General features: G+C 45.3%; 1 protein-coding gene across 1 annotated transcript in view; it reads right to left on the reverse strand.

The window, feature by feature from the left end:
- The window catches only part of KLHL24 (kelch-like family member 24), a 39886-nt gene extending 38846 nt beyond the window's left edge, over positions 1-1040 (reverse strand). The window contains exon 1 of the mRNA XM_008574210.1: positions 983-1040. The gene's annotated coding sequence lies outside the window, so the exon portion shown is untranslated. The remainder of the gene's footprint in view (positions 1-982) is intronic.
- Positions 1041-11181: the final 10141 nt, after the last annotated feature.

Consider the following 11181-nt stretch of genomic DNA (forward strand, 5'->3'; position numbering starts at 1 on the left):
AGCGCGCGCCGCCCGCACTCGGGCCGCAGCCGCACTATCCGCGAGGGTGCGCGCTCCCGCGCGTCCTCCAGATCACCTTCAGGGAGGCGGGCAGAGCTGCCAGGGGCAGGTCCTCCTAGCGACGAGACAGCCGCCAGTAACAACTCACAACTCGCCCTCGGGTCCCACCCACTCGTCGCTGCAGGCGCCCAATGCTGGCCGCGTTAACAGTCTTCGCCTGGGGTGTCCAGAACTTGGGGGCGGGGACATTAGCGACTAAATTAAGAAACCGATTCCTCCAGTGGTAGGAAGGTGGAGGGGTTAGGCGGAGCCTCGGCCGCCGGAACGCCCGCTCCCCCGCCCGTCCCGGCTCCCCGGGGACGGGCGCTGCAGGCCCCGCTCCCAGCGCGGGCCCCGTCACGATCGTGAAAAACAAAGGCCCGCGGGGGGCGGGGGCAACAGTCAGGTGACAGCACCGAGCACATTTCGCAATCGTTCTAACGGGGCTTCTCTAGCCCGGAGCCCCGGGAACCCCGCTTTGACCCCCTTAGTCCTCCCCGACAGGACCAACGGTCGCCCCCACCAAAGGGGAACGCTGGATTGAGTCCGTGGCACTCTCGGCGCTTCCTGAAATTAAAACAACAACAAAAAAAGCAGCGTCCCCTTCGAAACCCACCAGCAACACGCAGGGCAGGCTCTCGCCCCGTTCTCCGGCTGCCCCTGGCCCCGAGGCGGTGGGGTGACCGCACCTGCTGCCCCCCTTGCGGGCGGCCACCCCCTCCCCACCCGCCCCGCGGCAGGNATGAGGAGCTGCCACACTTCTCTACCTACCTGCAGTCTCTCGTCGGTCCCTTTGTGTGCCTCTGAGAGGCCGGCCGCCGCTGGCTACCCTCCCGCAGACACCCCTTTGGTCAAGACCTCGGCCGCCCCTCCGACCCCGAGGTCCCAGGCTCTGGCCGGTTCCTCGCCTTTCGGCCGGTCCCGGAGCTGTCACCCCAGGTACCTCTCGGCGAAGGCTTAGAAGCAACCAGCAGCGGCGGCCCCGGTCCCCCAGCGGCCGGCGGCGCAGCGGACTCTCCAGCGCCGGCGTCTCCTAGAGCCACTAGTCTGTGCCGCAGCTCACAACAAAGGAAACATGTGACCGCCCGAGCCAAAACACTGAGCGTCACCGACCCCTGGCCAATCCGGGTGGGTGTTCTCTGCCCTGGGGCACCCTGGGAGGTGTAGTTCCCACTGTCCGGGTGGCAGCAGGAGCCACCTGGGTTTCCCGCTATAGGACGAACGGGGGTGCCGAGCGTGACAAGACCCAATCCAAGGGCTGACTCGAAACACGTTAAGGAAACGCATCCTGTGTAAGGAGCCTAGTCAGAAACCCCATGGTACGTTTACTTTCCTCAAAGCCACGTCCCAAGGTAAAAGCACATGACCAGAAAGAAATTTGCAGAACCTCAGAGCTTGGAACGAGGCTTAGAGGTCTTTTTATTTGACCTCTTTTTATGTACAATGGGGAAATCTGAGAGCCTGAGGGGTGGAAAGGACTAGAACCCTGGTCACTAGAAGGTAAAAGAGAAACGGCCTTTCTTTGTAAATCCGTTAATGTCACAGATAACATCTTAGGTTACGTTTTTTATTTTAAACGTACATGCAAATACAACGAAGTCGCAAATCCCTATTTTCTAAGGCAGATAGATTCCCCAAAGGACATTATTTTGTCGTTTTGTTTCTGCAAATGTTTTTTAAAAGATGAATATACCTTCTGATTTTGCAACCATTTAACTAGTTTTAGGTTTCTGATATCAAAATTATAACTTCTTTCTCTTTTACACTTCATGAATACAATCATGCCTCTATTAAAAAAGGGGTTGTGAGGGCCGGCCCGTGGCGCACTCAGGAGAGTGTGGCGCTGGGAGCACAGCGACACTCCTGCCACGGGTTCGGATCCTATAGAGAAATGTCCGGTGCGCTCACTGGTTGAGCGCGGTGCGGGCGACACCACACCAACGGTTGCGATCCCCTTACCGGTCACGAAAAAGACAAAAAAAAAAAAAAAGAAAGAAATGGGGGGTTGTGTTTCAATGATATGAAAGTGGAAATAATATGGAAGGCCTGTATCCAGCCCTCTTTTCCATCGCTTATTAAAAATGAAAATGCCTGCCATTTATTGAGTACCTACTAAGCTCCAGGCTCAGTGTTAGGCACTCACGTATATTATATCATTTAATTCTCATAATAACCCAGCAAGATAGGTGTTAACCCATTTTACAGGTGAAGAATCTAAGCCACAGAGAGGATAAAGAGTTGTCCCTGGTCACTCAGTTATTAAATGGTGAAGCTGGAGTTCACACCTAGATTTTTTTTTAAAGTTTTGTTTATATTAAAATAATATAGGTACACAATTATCTTTCCAAAAAGTTTATTTGCGAAAGTTAAGTATTACAAAGCTGATAGTGAAACAGTAGTCCCATCTCCCACCCTTTCCCACTCCTGATTCTTCAGAAGCAACCACTTTCAACTATTTGAGCTATTTCTTCTGGTATTTACATCTGTATTTCCCAATAATGTATGGTTATTTCCTATTAAGGAAGCTGTCATCCCTACCCCCATCCTTTCAATATTATGATTTGGTTAAATCATTATTTAATATTTATGCTATTGAGACTATGTATTAATTATTCATTGTTGAGTAAAATGGTATACAATTTCCTTTTTTGTGTGGTTTTTTGTTTTTCTTGGAGTTAATAATTGTCCTCCCTTTTCATTTCCTTACTTGATTAGGTATCTATCACACTTTCCTCTAAGTTTCTTGAAAAGAATGATAAAATGCTTTCAATACTATCTCCACACAATCAAACCCATCAGATAATCCATCATATATATGTATGTATATATGTGAGTGTAAATATATATGTCTATATCTGTAGATGTGTGTGTGTGTGTATTTTTCCCCCCTTTTTTCTTCTTCCTAGAGCCATTTGGTCCCCAGTTCCTTTTTGGGAAGCTCTTCTTTAGAACTGTTACACAGCTATTGTCTCAGGACTTCCTTTCTCTAGCATCCTAGGGTTTTCTTCTGCAATTTCTAGCTTTTCCTCATATTTTGGTGGAGCACATTCTTCCTAAGAAGCTTCCTAAGAAAAGGTCTATGGGCCCCAAAAGCATGGGCAACCAAAGGAAAAATAAACAAATGGGACTATATCAAACTAAAAAGCTTCTGCACAGCAAAAGATACAATTAACAGAGCTAAAAGACAACCAACAGAGTGGGAGAAAATATTTGCAAAATATACATCTGACAAAGGATTAATATCCAGAATATACAAGGAACTCAAACAACTTTACAAGAAAAAAACAAGCAACCCAATTAAAAAATGGGCAAAAGAGCTAAGTAGGCAATTCTCTAAGGAAGATATACAAATGGCCAACAGTCATATGAAAAAATGCTCAACATCACTCAGCATCCGGGAAATGCAAATCAAAACCACACTGAGATACCATCTCACCCCAGTTAGGATGGCTAAAATCCAAAAGACTCTGAACGATAAATGCTGGCGAGGTTGCGGAGAAAAAGGAACTCTCATACATTGTTGGTGGGACTGCAAAATGGTGCAGCCTCTATGGAAAATGGTATGGAGGTTCCTCAAACAATTGCAGATAGATCTACCATATGACCCAGCTATCCCACTGCTGGGAATATACCCAAAGGAATGGAAATCATCAAGTCGAAGGTATACCTGTTTCCCAATGTTCATTGCAGCACTCTTCACAATAGCCAAGAGCTGGAATCAGCCCAAATGTCCATCATCGGATGAGTGGATACGGAAAATGTGGTATATCTACACAATGGAATACTACTCAGCTATAAAAACTAATGAGATACTGCCATTTGCAACAACATGGATGGACCTTGAGAGAATAATATTGAGTGAAACGAGTCAGGCAGAGAAAAAGAAATACCACATGTTCTCACTCATTGGTGGGAGCTAAAAAATAAACAAATTAATTCACCCACATACTCACAAAAAAAAAACCGGGGGGGTGGGGAAGAAGATATAACAACTATACTTCCATGAAGTTGTTACAACAAGCAAACGGAAAGGACGTTCTTAGGTGGGAGGGGGGAGAGGGAGGAGGGAGGGAGGTTTCAGTGATGGGCTATAATAACCAACTACATTGTATATTGACAAAATAAAAATTAAAAAAAAAAAGAAAAGGTCTATGGGAAGTAAATTTTTTGAACTTTTTGTCTAAAACTGTCTAAAAATGTTATCATTCTACTTTTTCCTTTGAATGATAATGTTGGCTAAATTATAAATTATTTTTATTCAGGATTTTTAAGGTATTGGTTTATTAACTTCTAGATTCCAATATTGCTATAGAGAAGTACAATGCCATTTTTCTAGTGATCCTTTATTTTTGTTGATATATATATATATATATGTATATGTGTGTGTGTGTGTGTGTGTGTGTGTGTGTGTGTGTACTTGATAATTCCCACTTCTCAGGGGTAATCACTGAGTGGGTGCTCCTTAACTTATGAGCACCCCATTAACTTATGAGCACCCCAGGCTCATTGCTTAGCCCTCTTCAATTCTGTTAATTCCTGTGGCTTAAGGAAGTCCAGAGCTTTTGGACTTTGAGACTTGATACTTTCAGTTTTGAATAGTCACGCCTGACCTGAATGTTGTCATGCTCTAGCTTGTTTCCCCCTATTTATGTTTATGCACATATTCCTCCCATATGGTGTAGACCAGAAGGCTATAAGTCTCCAGAGTAGTAATTTGGGAGTCATAGGAAGATCTTGACTTAATGTCTCAGGGTTTTCTGCACATTGCACATTTACACTGGACAGATTCGGTGATGCAAGCGACAGAATAAGGGTGTGCTTGGGGCTCAAGCCTGGGGTGTGCCATTGTGACTTGTACCTTCCAGATAGTGACTCAATTCCAGAAGGAGTGTCTGAAGATTTGCAGAGATACATAGTACTAAGCTGGGCCAGTGCCCTGGGGTGAGAGGCAGGCAAGTGAGCACCCAGTAGGTCATCCCTCCCTTCATAAAGTCACAACTCCCTGGCAGTGCACACAAGATTCTTCTTGAAGCACCCTAGGGCCTACCTCAGCAGCCTGAACACAGCCTCAATGAACTACCCACAGTTGCCTGAAGGACTCTTGCTCTCTCTGTCTCCAGGCCATTTCCTTCCATAGCCTTCTCCCTTTGCCTCTTATGCCTACCAACCCCTTCTCTTCATACCATTCACTAGACTAGCTCCTGCTCTTCATTCCAGGAGTCAGCTTGTGAGTTCTCTCTCCTGGGGAATTCTCCTTTTCTCCCATTGCCCTCTGGGCTATGTATCTCCCTTCTATCTTCTCATAGCAACTTGTCCTTACCTCTTTGCCTGCAGTTATTACACTAATTGTCCAGGTTTATTTATGTGTTTTTCTAACTGAGTACCCTCTGAGATACCTGAGGTCAGGGATTATGACTTGTTCGTTTTGTATCCCAGCGCACCTGGTAGGTGCACAATAAGTATCTGTTAAGTGATGGAATGATCTCCACGTTCTAAGGTTAGGGGAACCTGAGAGAGAATAAAAGCACTGCACCACTAGACCTGCTGGGGGCCACTAGGGCTCTTCTGCATGATGAGGTCTTTAGAGTCTCTTGGAGGAGATGGGTACAGGATGATCAATCACATCCCTGAGAGAGGAAGGGCTGGGGGACCCACAGGCAGGCAGCTTTGGAGGCTGGTAGCCCTGAAATGCAGGTAGAGGCCTGCTGGTGGTTAAGGGGACTCCTTACGTAGCCAGAACTTAAGTGGTTTCAGCATTAGTGGAGGGCCCTGGGAGTTATGCCCACCTCACAAGTCAGTGAGCGTGGCCAGGAAACATACTTTTCCTCAACAAGGGCTGGAACAGAAGCACAGTTGTCAAATGCAGGAGGAATCTGCTGAAATTGAGTGATATTAAGCCATAAGTGATTTATTTTGTGCAGTGTTTACAATCCAGATCTACCCGGTCATTTGAAGGAGGCAGACACTTGGAGTCGGGTGAGCCAGAAGGTCTTAAGATCTATTTCCTCTCCTTTCGGGGAGAAAGTATACTGTGCCAGAGTCTGCCTGCTTGCAAATCTCACACAGTGTTCCTCGTTTGGCTCTCCACTGGGGCTCTTAACCATGCACACTATGGCCAGATCACTCCCTAGACATACCCAATACTTTCAGACCTCCCTGCCTCCCCCTTTGGCCTCCAGCACTTGGAGTCTTCCCTGTCCCCAATTGTAGTAGAAAGGCCCAAATATCTTGTAAGGCTTATCTCTGGTGCCACTTCTTCTGTGGGGCCTTCTCTGATTCTCTCCTCTCTCTTCCACCTGCTGTAAAGTGATGCTGAGGGTTTCACAAAGAGAGAACTACGTAACATTCACCCCAGCCCCTCCTCGTTTCCCACCAGACACCCTTTCTCTGGGCCTCTCTGCAGCCACAGGCTTGGGTCTCCTCCCTTTTGGTGACCTCTGCCACCTTCCTCCCAGACACACTCCCTCATCCCATCTCTTCTTCTGTAGTTTGCATTTTCACACTCATCACCTTTCACACAAGAGAAGAGAGTACCACTCTTCAGAAGACAGAGGATATCATAAACAACAAATTAATCTCTGCTCATCCTGCCCCATGCTGTTTTCCGCCACAGACATATTTAATGTCTCAACAGGTCTGCTACACAACACCCCTCAGAGAGTTGAGCGACGGGAAGAGTAAACACAGCACACTGTTTGCTCATGGCACCTGAGCCTCTCCAGTCTCGAGGGCCACACCCTCCTTCCTTTCTTCTCTTGTGAGATTAGACATGACTCATTTTGTACCCAGAGGTCTGACTTTCCCTGAGTTGCCCTTCTGGGGCCCCACTCCCACCCCAGCCCAGCCAGACACCGGCCCCACTACGCCAGGCAAAACTAGGGTTCAGACATACCAGCATTAGATTTCTACAAGGAAAGATACAGCTGGAAAAATTTCCATTTTGAGATCTGGGAAAAGAGAGAGGTCTTCTGCCACCCGGAAGGTGAGCTTCCCCACTTTCTCACTGAACTCTCCCCCTCATGGGTGCAGCCTGCCACAGGTGTCCCTTCTCACAACTGATGCAAGAAGTGGGCCTTTCCATCCCATGGGGGGTTGGGTGGCAGTTCTTAGTTTGTTCCTGAAACTGTCTTTCACAGGTTGAAGCCAATGAGGTTCCAGGCGGTTAGTGCCTTGGTGGTTTCAGGATCTTGTTTGTGACCAAAACTTCCACATTAGTTGCAAATAAGGACAGGACTCGTCATCACCATGAGACTAGGTTCTAACTTCAGGGGGCCGAGGCATACCTGCATCCTTCCTTCATTGTGATGCTAGTCCCACCTCCACTCTTTATTCTTCTGCCCTGAGGACATCTGATTTCACCTTCCTCTCTTCTTCCTTAATTGTTTCCCCAGTATGAGAATTCAGGTGGCCCCTCTAGTCTCAGAAGAAGCTAGATTTGGGGGAAAAGTTTTGTCATAAATGACTCCTACTCTGACTGCTCTAGAAAGGCCTGATTCCTAAAAGGACACCTCCTAGCTCCTTTTCACACGACTTTTTGCAGAACCCTCTCAAGTATGAACACTTATAGGAGAGTGTCTACTGCTCATGGCATCTGGGCACAAACTTAGGCCAGTCCTAGAAATGACCATATTCTCACTCTTAGTGCTGCTCAGCAGTCAGTCTGTCCTACAGATGCTGTGAGTCCCTGTAGAGTTCTGCTGCTGGCCCTAGTGGACTTGGACTTTATCTCCAGTTTCTTGCCTACAAGCCTTGCTGCCCCATGACATTTAAGAGGCATGTACTAATTCCAACTTAAGGCATTGCTTTCCTTCCAAATGCCTTCAGTTTCTGAGAGTCTGTCCTGTCACCTGTGGTCCCCTTGATTGCTTAACGGTCAGCCCTCCCAGGAATCCTACAGTAGGTATCAAGGGAAGGGGCTGGATCTGTCCAAGAATATCTGCAGCAGACCTTGTCTCCTGTTCTTGAGAAACCCCATCTGGTTTCTTAAGAAATCATGTCTATTAATGCTGGAACAACAATCTCTAGCCCAGGAATTCTCAATTTAGTGATTTTACTTGATGTTGTGCTCATCGGATGCTCTGTCTGAAGAATCCATTTTGAACAACCCAACCCCCCGAAAGCTCTACTGCAGATCTTAGAACAGTTTACAGACAGGGATAGTCCAGGGACCAGCCTAATTTGTGCTGTGCCATTTTCACTCTCTTACATAAGCTCAGCACTTTGACAGTTATATCCTCCATCTCCCTGTGAAGATGTAAAATCTCAGTATTTCCAGAGGGGCTTTAACGTCGAAGAGTCTAGGTTCAAAATTTAGCTTTGCTTCTTAGAAGCTGTATATTTGAGTAAATTATTTAAACTTTCACAGCCTCAGTTTTCTCATCTGTAAAATGAGGTTGAAAACACCTACTTCACAGAATTGTTATGAGGATTAAATGAGAAAATATACATATACAGTGACTTAGTATACAGTAAATGTTCAATAACAACCATAAATATTGTTGTTATTATCTTCTTCCCCATCAATTCCAATTATGTCCTCTATGCTTTGTCCTTTGCTTTAACAACAGGAGGGGTAAAGAAGGAAAGAAATGAAGATTAAAAGAATGTATAATCTCTATTATATAGATTTGAAAAACAAGCCTGAAGAAAGGAAGTGATTCAGAAATCTAGAAACCAAAGCCGGTCTTTCCGAACACCCAGCCAGGGTCCTATCCTCTAAAGAGAGATTGCCAAACAGGTATAGGAAAGCAGTCTGCCTTTACTCTTAAAATATCCTCGCTCAAAGGCCACAAAACTGAACTCAAACCATGGTTGCCTCTGAGTTGCAGAACAAGGGACGAGGAATCAGGGGTTGAGGAAGCCTGTTTCTTTCAGTAAACTTTCGACATTAAAACAAAACAAAGCTATGTGCATATATGCACTATTCAAACATTAAAAAAAATTAAAATTCTTTCCTGACTTATTTAATCAAAATAAGCACCTGTGTTCTCTATTGTGCAATCTCCTTTGCTTCCAGCCCCGACGCTCTGTGACTGGCCTAGAGAACAGTGAGGCCTCCCAGGTCACCGGCACACAGGGACAGAGCCTCTTGACCTTGCTTGTGACAGCATTGCAAGCACATGCCTCACATACTTTGGAAAGCTTGCCTGGTTCTATTACTGGGACATGAAAGTTTTGCTCCTGCAGCAAGTCTCTAAATTTAGATGCTTTTCAGGATGAACTCTTAGTGATCTTTGTCCTGAAGATTAGTGAGGAAGTGGAGGCACCTTGTTTTTTATTTATTATAATTCAATGCCAGAGTTAGTATTTTATAATGCAAGATTATCGTATCAAAGGAGAATAAAACAGACAGGGACTATCTTTTTTTTTTTTTTTTTGTCCTTTTTTGAGACCGGCTGCACCGCGCTCAGCCAGTGAGCTCACCGGCCATCCCTATATAGGATCCGAACCTGCGGCGGAAGCGCTGCTGTGCTCCCAGCGCTGCACTCTCCTGAGTGCGCCACGGGCTCAGCCCTACAAAACAGACAGGGACTATCTAAGATTTCTCCATTATAGTTCTTGTAAACATTTTATACCGGCTTTGTTTTTATTTCACTTGAGTTTGCAGGGTGTAATGATATTATAATACATTATAGTAATACTTCGCAAACTCAAGTAAAATAAAAAACAAATTCGGGGTAAAAATTATTTTCCTGGTAAATCTATGGGGGTGTCTAGAATTAATACCATTTAGGAATTTAGTTCTAAATATAATGCCTTGATGCTTAAATGTTGCCATTTTAATGGAAAAAAGGCAATTTCATAATAAATTAAAAATAAATTAGGGCCAGCCTGTGGCTCACTCGGCAGAGTGCGGTGCTGATAACACCAAGGCCACGGGTTCGGATCCTATATAGGGATGGCTGGTTTGCTCACTGGTTGAGCGTGGTGCTGACAACACCAAGCCAAGGGCTGAGATCCCCTTACCGGTCATCTTTTAAAAAAAAAATAAATAAATAAAATAAATAAATTAATTAATTAAAGAGAGAACCCTTAAGGAATGCTGAATTTACTTCAGTGAAGAAGCAGTTCCTGGTAAGGCCAGCCAGCTTCATCAGCATATCTTTATGGAGAGTCAGGAATGTAACTTTGAATTCACATTAAGTGAATTGAGATCCTGGGTCTGCTACCACTGACAGAGTGACGCTGGGTGATTTGTTTAACTGCTTTGATGCTCTTCTTTGTCTGGAAATAGAATCTAATAATACCTTCTTATTATGAGAATTAAACGACAGCTTATAAAAAAAGCCCATAGCCCTCAATAAATGGTAAGCATTGTTCACTCAGGATATACTGGTAAGTATTGTTCTGTCCAGATGTGATGATAAAAACCATTATGACAGGACATAACATTGCATTGATGTATCCTAACAAAGGAAGATTCTTTAATAGGAAATATCACAGAGTAAGGAAAAAGATTACACAGAAAAAGTACACGGGTCCTGAGGAGCCCTGCCATAACTTACTCAGCTACCCTTCACAAATCACCTAATTCCCTTGGGTTCCAGTTTCCTTGTCTCTAAAAGGAGCACTTTGCTTGCACTGATGAGGGTGTTTGGGTATACTGTTTCCAAAGGCCTAATTTTGGAAGTAATGGGTAATTTTTGATTGAAGGGACTTCAGTGGAAAAGTTCTTTTGGTTCAAGAAGAACCCAAGTCAGGATAAACATAGCGGCACATAAAATTCTTTGGGAAGAAATTGTGTGGACATAAGAGGCTAAAAATGACAAACCAAGTTCCAGCTCTGGGGGTGAAAAGCCAGCTTTATAGGCTAATGAGATTTGGGGAGGGCACAGCTGCTTATTTGGGGATCAAACTTAGCCCAGCTCCTATCTCAAACCTTCACAACAACTCTCCCACTTAAGTGACACCATCACCAAAGGCTATCCGAGCTGGGTCCCTGAGACAGAGAGAGCCCTGAGCCAAACTTCCCTCCCTCCAAGCTATCCTACTCTTGTGCATAACCTGAACTTTGCCCTGCTTACAGCCCTTCTGGTGGGCGCTTTGCCTCCCCAAATTCTGCCCCCAGCTCTTCCTATTTTTAGCTCCCAACTCAGGGACTTTTTAGTGTAAACAATCACATGCACTAGGTCATTTACAACA

The sequence above is a fragment of the Galeopterus variegatus genome, unplaced genomic scaffold (genome assembly GCF_000696425.1).
Source record: "Galeopterus variegatus unplaced genomic scaffold, G_variegatus-3.0.2 Scaffold1013, whole genome shotgun sequence".
Lineage (NCBI taxonomy): Eukaryota > Metazoa > Chordata > Mammalia > Dermoptera > Cynocephalidae > Galeopterus > Galeopterus variegatus.